The sequence below is a fragment of the Palaemon carinicauda genome, chromosome 24 (assembly GCF_036898095.1).
Source record: "Palaemon carinicauda isolate YSFRI2023 chromosome 24, ASM3689809v2, whole genome shotgun sequence".
Lineage (NCBI taxonomy): Eukaryota > Metazoa > Arthropoda > Malacostraca > Decapoda > Palaemonidae > Palaemon > Palaemon carinicauda.
In genome coordinates this window covers 33,732,977-33,743,980 of record NC_090748.1, presented here as the reverse complement: position 1 = coordinate 33,743,980, position 11,004 = coordinate 33,732,977, and positions in this window count along the sequence as shown.

Genomic DNA, 11,004 nt, shown 5'->3' with positions numbered 1-11,004 from the left:
AGACATTAATGTATCAAAAATATATATGGCTTATTTGAATATATATATGTATATATATATATATATATATATATATATATATATATATATATATATATATATATATGCTTGGTACCAAACATCCTTTCCACCCAGGCAATAGCTGCCAATGAGTGAAGAACATACAGGTTCCACTCAATATCCCATTCCTATATCACAGAGATGGTGACCTTGTTGACACAAGTGAAATATTTCGAGCTATGGTCAGAGTTTTAACTTTAGACTTGGGATCATCATCGATATCACACAACTGTCGTATAAATAGTACTTGGAAGAAAGTTTATTTAAAGAATCAATAAACTTGCAATTTGGAGGGAGTTGAAGATGCACTTTTGGAAGAGAAACTGGTTTTGCATGGAATTGGTTATATATCTTTTCGAATGAAATAATATATAAGATAGAGAAAGGGGTCAGGAATGAAGCATTTTGAGGTATTTTGGTCATGAGGAAAAAGGTTAAAATTGTGTATATTATGGAAGAGTTTGGCAGAGTTAAAAAAAAATATAGACCAAGGAAAGGTTAACTGACAGTGTAACACCTGTAATAATAGAAACAAAAAATGGTGAGCCAATACTATTGGGGAATCTTCTTCATAGTTGAAAGAAAAACCGGTATTGCTTTAGAGTATTATGGATGATAGAGTTTCATTAGTACATACAAATTGTATGAATGTCATAACAACAAAATACATTAGTAGAAATAGCAATATAAACAATCCATTATTATCTCAAGATGGTAAATACTATATCTCTTTAAAAGACAATCTTGATCAAGGCAAATCATATTACTAGAAGTATTTCATATTCCCATCATCATTTCCTCCTACGCCTATTGACGCAGTGTCTCAGTTAGATATCTCCAGTCGTCTCTATCTTGAGCTTTTAAATCAATACTTCACTATTCATCATCACCTACTTCACGATTCATAGTCCTCAGCCCTGTTAGTCTGGGCGTTCCAACTTTTCTAGTGCCTTGTGGAGCCAGGTTGTAAGGTTGATGAACTAATTTCTTTTAGGGGGTGCAGAGAGCATGCCCAAACCATCTCCATATATCCTTCACCCTTATCTCATCCACATTATACACTCGGGTAATCCGCCATATTATTTCATTTCCAGTCCTCTCCTGCCATTTAACTCTCAATATCCTTCTGAGGGCTTTGTTTTCAAATCCACAAAATATCTTGGATATTGTTTCATTGTCATGGAGCCTCGATGGCTGAGTCTGTTTGGGCAGCAAGCTCGGACTTCGTAGAAGTCTGTGGCGCGGGTTCAACTCCTCACCCGACCAGTTAGAAAGGCGGACACTTTGCTATCCGTGTAGACACCTCAGGATTATGTGTGGAATCGACGGATAGGTTTGCGTAGAGTAAAACGGGTGTTACAGACTAATACACACACAAACGCAGCCATTCCAACACTTTCTAAAAACATAACAGACACCTCACCCGTCTCGAACTGACGACCTAACTACGCCATGACTCCTCGCTGCTGGGAGGAAGGGCGATGCTGGCTGGTACAACACACAAACCAAGGGCTTAACACAAACATACGCTACCGGGGTCTAGGTGACATCAGGCAGGGCTGCCGGTGGGGACTACCGTCTACCCCCAAAGTCAAAGCAGAGTCCTTCAAAAGAAGGCAACCGTGTTACCCCATACGAATGGGAAAAAAGCACGCTAATAGAAGAAGAAGATTGTTATTATTGTCGTCTTTTCCTGTCAACCACGAAATCTTTTAATTTTAACTGCACGGTCTATTTCCAGTTTCAAGATGAGAATTGAAGCCCCAATAGAAACCTGAATTAGATTATATAAATAACTCAGTTAGGATAGTTCAAGTCTCAAAGTTTAACTTCTATAATACCTGTAATAGTATTAAAAAAACAAATTATACATATATAGGGTAAATATACAAGATCCTGAACCTTTTCCTGAAAACCACATTTTGATCTACATCATACAATAATAAAGTTTGACGATCAAATTTTGAGAGATTTAAGACTGCTAAGATTGAAATGATGAATTGGGAAACACACTAATGAATACTTATGGAAAATACTCGGAGGAATATAAAAGAAGAGATAATTGCATAGTGCAAAACAAGGCGAGTGCAAAAAAGCTCGGTAATATATTGTTACAATACATGAATTAGATAAGGATGTGCAAGGCATTTGGCAGAGAGAGAGAGAGAGAGAGAGAGAGAGAGAGAGAGAGAGAGAGAGAGAGAGAGAGAGAGAGAGAGAGAGAGAGAGCAAAAGCTCGGTTTATGTGAAGGAGATGAGAAACAATCATGTAGGAGCAGAGTTAAAACAGAAAATGTGTGACGAAAAGTTGGCTTTCCTCGTAGAGCTGGAAAATTTGTGAATGATAGATTAAAAGTTTTTGACGTAAGAGATGGCGGAACAGGTCTTTATTACTGGCTCTGTAAAAGGCCGGGTTACATAACCCGTCATTGTAACGCTGTCAGAATATTGAATAAATCTTCAAAAATGAGAAGGAAGTAACTTGAAACTGGCCATAATGTCAAAAAAAGTATATAATAAATTTTAAAGTAAGTGATGGAAATGTGGATTAAGAGTTCATCGCTTATTATGTGTTTGAATAATACGGACATGTATCCTGAACAGAGTAATTTTCATGTCTGCTCTTTCTCTGGTAAGGAAAAGTGTCAACATAAAGTCAGAGAAAGCTGGGAATAGTAATCAGCGTCCGACTTAATGACGAATTGTTAAATAAGGAAACTAAAGAAAAAAGTAAGAAAATTAAATGGAAATTGAAAGACTTCTACGTTCATTGTGAAGTGGAAATTGAAGGTAATTGAAGCGATAGAGAAATATATAGAAGAGGCGAGGCTCTTATATAGCAGAGGCGAGACTTAATCTTTTGAAGAGGATAGATGATGTCAGTATTCTATAGGAAGTAGTAATAGAAGCGCAATAGAAGTTGTTAGAATTGCATGTTCATTATACATTGAAAATCAAGGTAACGGTGTGATATATAGGACAGGTGAGAGACTTCATCTGATGGTAAGTGCTTAATATGAGGAATTGCCTACTTTGTAAACTAGGCAATCGATTTGCCTTATTTTCATATTAGGCAGTGGCCTTGCCTAACTTGTAAACTCATTCTAATACTATGCCTAATTCATAAACTAGGCAGCCTAATTCGTAAATTAGGCACCCTATAGTTTGTTACATAGGCAATGTGCTTAGTTTGTGTATTAGGCAACTTTCGTTTGATTTCCAATAGATCTTATAGCACTTATTCATTATAACAAATATAGTTTATTAAACACATCAACAAAGGTATTAACCAGTTATTAATATTTTTAATCTCTGCACAATTTATTATAAAATCGATGGTGCTTACATAGAATAAAAATGTAAAACAAAAACATCATCTATCAGCCAGAATTTAAGGTGATGAATAAAATCGTTGAGAAATGTCAAAATCTTAATTTCCTGACTAGTTTTATTTTGTCAGTGTCAATGGCTGTGGCACAAAGTTTGATTCTAATAGTTTAAAATTATATGTAACTCTTCTCGTGTCAGGACGATTTGTTAGTTGCACAATGTATATTTTGGACGACCAGTTCTGATAACTTGGTGGGTTATTATTGTACATATTTTAAATTCAATTCTCGCCTTAATCGGCAGCCAATGTAGATCAATTGATATAGGAATGTTCCTTTCTCTAGGTTGTGGAGGATTAATTTTATTTTAATTTATTTTTTTTGTTTTGCCAAATCGAGAGAGAGAGAGAGAGAGAGAGAGAGAGAGAGAGAGAGAGAGAGAGAGAGAGAGAGAGTGTTGTTTTAGTATTGTTAAATTGAGACATTTTATTTGCTTTAGCTTTGTCATTAATGAGAGAGAGAGAGAGAGAGAGAGAGAGAGAGAGAGAGAGAGAGAGAGAGAGAGAGAGAGAGAGAAGAGAGAGAGAGAGAGAGAGAGAGAGAGAGAGTGAGTGAGTGTGTGTGTTTATTTACTTAAGTTTTGTCAAACCGCAAGAGAGAGGAAGTGTTTAATTGCTTAGTTTTGTGAGAGAGAGAGAGAGAGAGAGAGAGAGAGAAAGAGTGTTTATTTGCTTTAGTTTTGTCAGAGAGAGAGAGAGAGAGAGAGAGAGAGAGAGAATTTCATTTGCTTTAGTTTTGCTAGATCGCGCGTGCGCGATAGAGTATGTGTGGTTGTGTGTGCGTATGTTTGTGTGTCCGCGGTGCGCGCCGAAGAACAAGGGTAGTTTGCGAATGATTGGTTGTTGGAAAGATTGTTGGTATATTTGAGGTTGTTTGTTTACATTTTTTAGCTAGGATAGGCGGTGATGAATGTCTTGGGCGAAAGCATTGGATCTAGGACTGTGGAAGGAGTCGGTTGTTATTTTTTTTGTTCTTCGAAAGCCGGCTGTTTAGTGTTTTTTTTTATATTCGGAGTAAGTACTGTTTTTATTCATTTTTGTTAGGCGCGTTCGTGAATGATAGAAAGTTTATTGTTTATCTTTGATTATAGTGCGATAGTTAAGTTAGTTAGGAGTGTTCATAAGTGTTTTTCTTTTTTATTCTGGCAGGCCGTGATTCCTCCTTTGGGGAGAAGATTTATTTGAATTTGACTATTGATGACCTGGCTTACTTAAGGAACTTGTGTTTAGAATGCTCTAGTGGATTGATCAACTGTTGACGACCTGGCCTGTTTATTACAATTACGATTTCGATTGCTGTTATTGATGAGGATGATGATGATGATGATGACGATATAGACTGCCAAATTAAGTGAGGCAGTTATAGCAGATTGTGCCAGTGTTGCGTCTGCCAGGGAGTTGTGGCTTTGGCCGAAAAGGATTGTTGGCCCTAGGGTGGCTAAAGAGTTCCACACATAAACCAATATTGGATTTGGGTGTGGTAATTTTAAGTTGTTAGGGTTTTTTATTTGAATGGTGTTACGGTTTTATATTTAATATTGTTTATGATTCGTGATAAGTGTTTTTTTTGGTTTATGATTGCGTTTACTTTTAAGAATATAGTGTTAAGGTTATGTTTTGTTGATTTTTGTCCTTTTGTCAAAGAGTCCCGCTGCTGATAACGCAAGGGGAAAGTTTGTTTTGTAGAGACCATTGTAAGTAAGTAAGATTCAAGGGTGTGGGGTTTGTGGTTTGTTTACATTCTGCCACATAAATTTGGCGCCAGAACAGGGACTGAAAGTAAAGGGACAATAGAGGTGGGATTGAAGCTGGACTCTTTGACGAAGGACGGAATTAGGATTAAGGTTGAAGAAAAATGGAAGGTAAATACGAGGCTTTGGAGGAGGAATTGCGGCATTATAAAGAACGGGAGCAGATGTGGATAGTTGAGAAAGAGAGGTTGCTAGTAGAGAATGAGAGGTTGAACTGGGAGAATGCGGCGATGCAGAAAGAGCTTATTGAGTTAAAGGGAACTGTAGAGAGAGTGGAAGAAGGTGTTGAGATGAGGATGCGAGAAAATGAGAAACGAATGGAAACTATGATGGGGCAAGTCATGGGGATGATGAAAACTGTCATAGGTGAAGGTGCAGTCGGAGGAGTGGCTTCTGCTTCTGGTAACGGGTTGATGGTGGAAGAGGATAGGGTAAGTGATAATGGGGAAGGTAGTGATAGTGATATTGAAAGTAAAGGGCCTAGACATAGTAAGATTGGAATGAAGGGTGATAGGAAGAATGAGAAGAAAGGTAAAGATAATGTGAAGAAGGAAAAGAAGAAAGGTCAGAGTGTGAGTGAGGATGATCAAGAATGGGTGAAGGTGGTTAGTAAGAAAAAGGGTAAGAAGGGAATAGTTAAAGATAGGACTTTGAGTGTAGAATTAGATTCATTGTATTCAAATGAAGAAGAAGGCAACAAGAAGGGAGTAGACAGTGAAGATAGTAGTGAGAATGAAGTAGAGGAAGTTTGTAAGACAGTGTTTATGAGAGAGGTACCTAGGTGTGAAAGGTTTAATGAACATAGCAGTAGGGATGTATATGACTTCTTTAGGGAATATGAAAAGTTTTGTCAGGCTAAGTATGGGGACAGTAAGAGAGTTTGGGCTAGGGAGTTGGGAGAATTTTTGTCAGGATATTTGTTGACGATGTATGGGGTGATAATGAGTGTAGGAGAGGTTGAGTATGAAAGTGTAAAGAAGAGGATAATTGAACAGGTAAAACGTATGAAAGGTAGTGTTAGGTATAAGCGAAAAAATGATTTTGATGAAGCACGAATGAAGGTGGGTGAAGCAATCTCGATGTATGTATGTCGGTTAGAAACATTGGCTAGAAAGAAGTATGGGGACGAAGGAATAAATGAAAATAAGGAACTAATGAAGAAGTTTTTGGGTACAGTACCAGAGAGTGTGTGTGAGTTTATTAATTTGAAACGGAAGGAGAAAATGAGGTGGACTAGAGAGAGAGATTGACTTGGGATGATATTTTAGAGATAGTTGAGGATTACGAGTTGGATAGGTGTATGAAAGAAAGTAAATCTGTAAGTGTAAGAGCTGGAATGGAGGAATGTGTGCCAGAATTTGGTAGTTTTAGAGATGCTGTTATGAGAGGGCCAATGAGGGTAGCTGATAGTGTAGTAGATAGAAGTGTTAGGGTGAGTAATGTAGGAATACCTATGCCGAGAAATGACGGGTTTAGACAGGGAAATCAAGTTTGGAGAGATAGAAGTGCTAGTACGCAGCAAGTTAGGTTAGGTAGTGGTATCCGTGAAGAGAGGTGTTATAGGTTTGGGAAGGTAGGACATAAAAAGAACGAGTGTAGATGGGCATTAGGAGCATGTTTCGGGTGTGGAGAGACAGGGCATCGTATTAGCGACTGTAAGAAAGAGAAAGTGGTTAAGTGTTATCGGTGTGGTATGACTGGACACATTGCGAGTGGATGCCGTAATAATCGTATGAATGTAATTTGTGGTAATTGTGGTAAGGATGGTCATTATGCTAGAATGTGCAAGTGTACTGAATGTGGTGCAGATGGGCATGTAGCTAGGGTTTGTAGGAATAAGGGATCAAGTCAGCCAGGATGTTCGGGAAACTAATTAATCAGAGGGTTCAGCTGGGTGAGTCCTCGTGTGTGTGGGGAGTGAATGTGATGCATGTTCGTGAGGGTTTATTGCATGAAGATGTGATGGGAGAAAGAGCACATGATTGCATGAGTGTGAAATTGATTTTTAATGGTGTAGAGTTGGTTGGTTTGATTGATACTGGTTGTGGTGTCAATTTAATGTTTAGGAATGCATATGATAAGGTAAAAGAGGTTTGTGAATTTAAGGGATGTAAGGGTGAAGTAAAAGGTATTGGTAATTTGCGTATGCCTGTGCAAGGAAAGTTGCGGGAAAATGTTATGATTGGGGGGCTGATGATGGAGGATAATGATTTTTACGTGGTTGAGGGAGCGAATGAGAAATATGACGTACTGCTTGGGTATAAATTTCTGAAAAAATGTGGTATGATTGTACATCCAAGTGTGAATATGATTGAAATAAAGGTTAAAGGTAATATTTGTGGGGAATTTTATTTAAAGGAAGACGGCAGAGTGAGTACGAAGGTGTGGAAGGGAGTGCCGTTGGTAGCAAAGGAAAGTGTAAAGTTATCGGGTAAGAAAGGTGAGGTTATTAGTGTAAAAGTTGCTTTGCCGAGCAGTCTGGGAATTTCAAATAGTGACAAGGATGAATATGAAGTGGAAGGTATGGAAGCAGGTAATTTGGTGAAAACGAGTGCGTATATATATGATGGTGTTATGAATATGCAGGAACCCCAGGTGTATGTAAGGTTGTTGCCGAGTGTTAGGAGGAAGAGAGTACGTGGAATACGTGAGGGCGATTGCATGGGATGTATGTATACACTGATTAATGTAGAGGATGGAAGATATGTTAAGGCGAGACAGGTAATGGCTGGTAAGGTACAGAACGATGACGATTGGGATTACGATACGTTGAAAGGAAGAATTAAGTTAGATGAGAGTATAAGTGAGGTCGAAGGGGAACGATTGCTTAAGATGTTATGGGATAAGCAGAGAGTTATGAGTCTCGGTGACGATGATTGTGGGGGGTCAGACCTGCCAGAATTTAAAATAGTTCTCAGTGATGATACCGCCATATATCAGCGTCCCAGGCATTTTTCTCCGCCTATTGCCAAGGAGATAGAGGAGCAGTGTCAGGAATTAGAGCGTATGGGTGTATTAGAAAGGAGTGAGAGTGCCTGGAATAGCCCTATTGTCCCTGTACGAAAGCCTGATGGAAGTTTACGCATGTGTATTGATTATAGGAAGGTGAATGAAATGACTGTTAAAGAACGTTTTCCAATGAATGTGGTGTCTGATTGTGTTTATAAGATGCATGGAATGAAAGTTTTTACTAAATTAGATTTGGTGCGGGGATATTACCAGATGCCTCTGGCAGAGGGGAGCAGGCCCATTACCGCATTTTCAAGTACAAATTGTCACTTTCAATTTAAAAGGTTGAGTTTTGGTCTTGCTAATGCACCTGCTGCCTTCCAAAGAGCGATGAATGTTGTATTGGCTGGTTTCGATCGACAGAAGGTGACTGTTTTTATAGATGATATTCTGATTGCGAGCGAGACTGTTGAGGAACATATGCGGTTGCTTGAGGCAGTGTTGAGGCGGTTAATTGAAGTTGGTGTGAAAATTAAGCTTGAGAAGTGTACATGGTTGTCCAGGGAGGTGGAATTTCTTGGCCATGTAGTGGGTGAATCTGGTATAAGGAAGAGTGACAAGTTTGTGAATAAGGTGCGAGAATTTCCACGTCCCCGGACTGTGCGTGAGTTGCGAGGTTTTCTTGGTTTGGTTGAGTTTGGGCGCAAGTTTTTTAGAGATTGTTCAGGTATAGGGAAGCCTTTGAATGAATGGACGGGTAAAAGGAATAGTACAAAATTAAAATGGGATGATCGGATGATAGAAACGTTTGAAAGGTTGAAGGAAGAGGCCGCGAAAGACGTCACTTTGGCATTTCCAGACTACAGTGAAAATGCGAATATGCTAGAGTTGTATACGGATGCGAGTGGGGTTAGTATGGGTGGTTGTTTGGTTCAAATGCAGAGAGTAAATGGAGAAGAGCAATTGAGAGTAATAGCGTATGTTAGTAAAGCGTTTAATAAAGCTGAGCGGAAGTATTCGACGATTGACAGGGAATTGGCTGCAATACGATTTTGTGTGAAAGCATTGAAAGTATTTTTGTATGGTGTAAAATTCATTGTGCGTACTGACCATCAACCCCTAGTGTATATGATAAGGAAAGAGTGTGTGAATGCAAGGGTTGCTAGGACCATAGAGGATTTGAATGAATTTGATTTCAGGTTAGAATATGTACTGGGAAATAAGAATGTGATAGCAGATGCGATGTCGAGGATGCATGGGAGGATGGAAGATAAAGAGAGTAATCAGAATTCTGAAAGGTTGCCTGAAGGTTTAGTTGTGGAGCAGAGTTGTGAAGGGGAAGATATGGTGTATAAGTGTATCCTAATGGGTTTAAGTAAGTTAATACAAGAGGGGTTAGATACGGAAATACCAGGTAGCGTAAGCGATCTTAAAAGAAGAGTGATGAATGAAGTGTCAAAAGAAATGGTATATGAGGAGGAGAGTAGTGTACTAGAAGGGGAAGTATTATCAAAGATATTAATGGTGGTAAGTATGTTGTATGGTGTAACTGTGTATTTGTATTTTGGATGGAATCGACCGATGGAATATAGGGCATGTAAGGAGAATGATAGGGAATATATCTTGAGGATGCAATGTAATGAGGAATGTTGCAAATTGTTGAGTGAGAAGGATAATGGTGCAAGTGACCTTAATCTAAGATATGACGGTATAGAGGACAGTGAATATGATGATGAACATATTGGTGAAGTGAGCGACAGAATTAAAAGGAGAGTAAATGTATGTATGCATGGTGTAAAAGGAAGGATGATGACATATGTGAATATAAATGAGAATGAATATTGTAGTTTAATTGATACGGGTGCTCAAGTGTCATTAGTAAATGAGTCAGTTATCAGGGAAATTGAGAGGTACAATTGGGAAGTGAAAAGACAGTGTACGAGTGTGAGAATCCATGGAATAGGTCAGGGAAGTTTACTTGTTTGGGAAGAAGTGAGGTTGAAGGTGAAACTAGGGAGTATGGAAGTTGAACATAATTTTATTGTAATGGGAGAGAATGAAATGCCTAGTTGTTTTTTGATGGGAATAGATTTTTTGAGGTTGCACCATGTGTCAGTTGATGTTGGTAAGGGTTTGCTTTCAAAGAATGGCTGTAAGGTAATAGTAATTGAGGAGAATAGTGTATTTATGGCGAATTTTGTTGGCATGATTGATATTATAAAAAGTGAAGATGATTTGTTGAGCAAAGAAGAGGTGGAAGAAATGCAAGGTGAATGTTTAGAGATGATTAGGTTACGTCAATGTATTTTAAATGGTATTAGGGTGGAAGAATGGCCGTGTAATTTGGAAGCGTATAAGAAAGTTGTTAAAAGATTTATTGTTTGTAAGAATTGTGTATTTTTTGCATAGGGGAATGGATGAATATATATATGTTCCTGTATATTCAATGCATGCAGCTGTAAGTATGTGTATGGTAGTGCATGACAGGTATGGGCATATGGGGAAGAATAAATTGTGGGAATGCATGCGAGAGAGGTTGTTTACGCCTGGGTTGAGTCAAATTTGTAGGGATGTAGCGACCACTTGTGAGGATTGTCAGAAGGGGAAGTATCAGAGCATGCATGCAAGTCCGCCTGTTCTGAGGTTACGTATGAAAGAGCCATTTGAGATGTTTGTGATTGATTGTGTTTCGTTGCCTGTGACTGCGAGGAGACATGTGGGAAAGATTGTCATGGTCGATCATATGAGCAAGTTTGCGTATGCAGTACCCATCAAGAATAAAAGAAGTGAGAATGTAGCGAGAATGGTAAGTCAAGTGATGTTGCCGATGAGTGTGTGTAAGCCTGCAAAAATTTT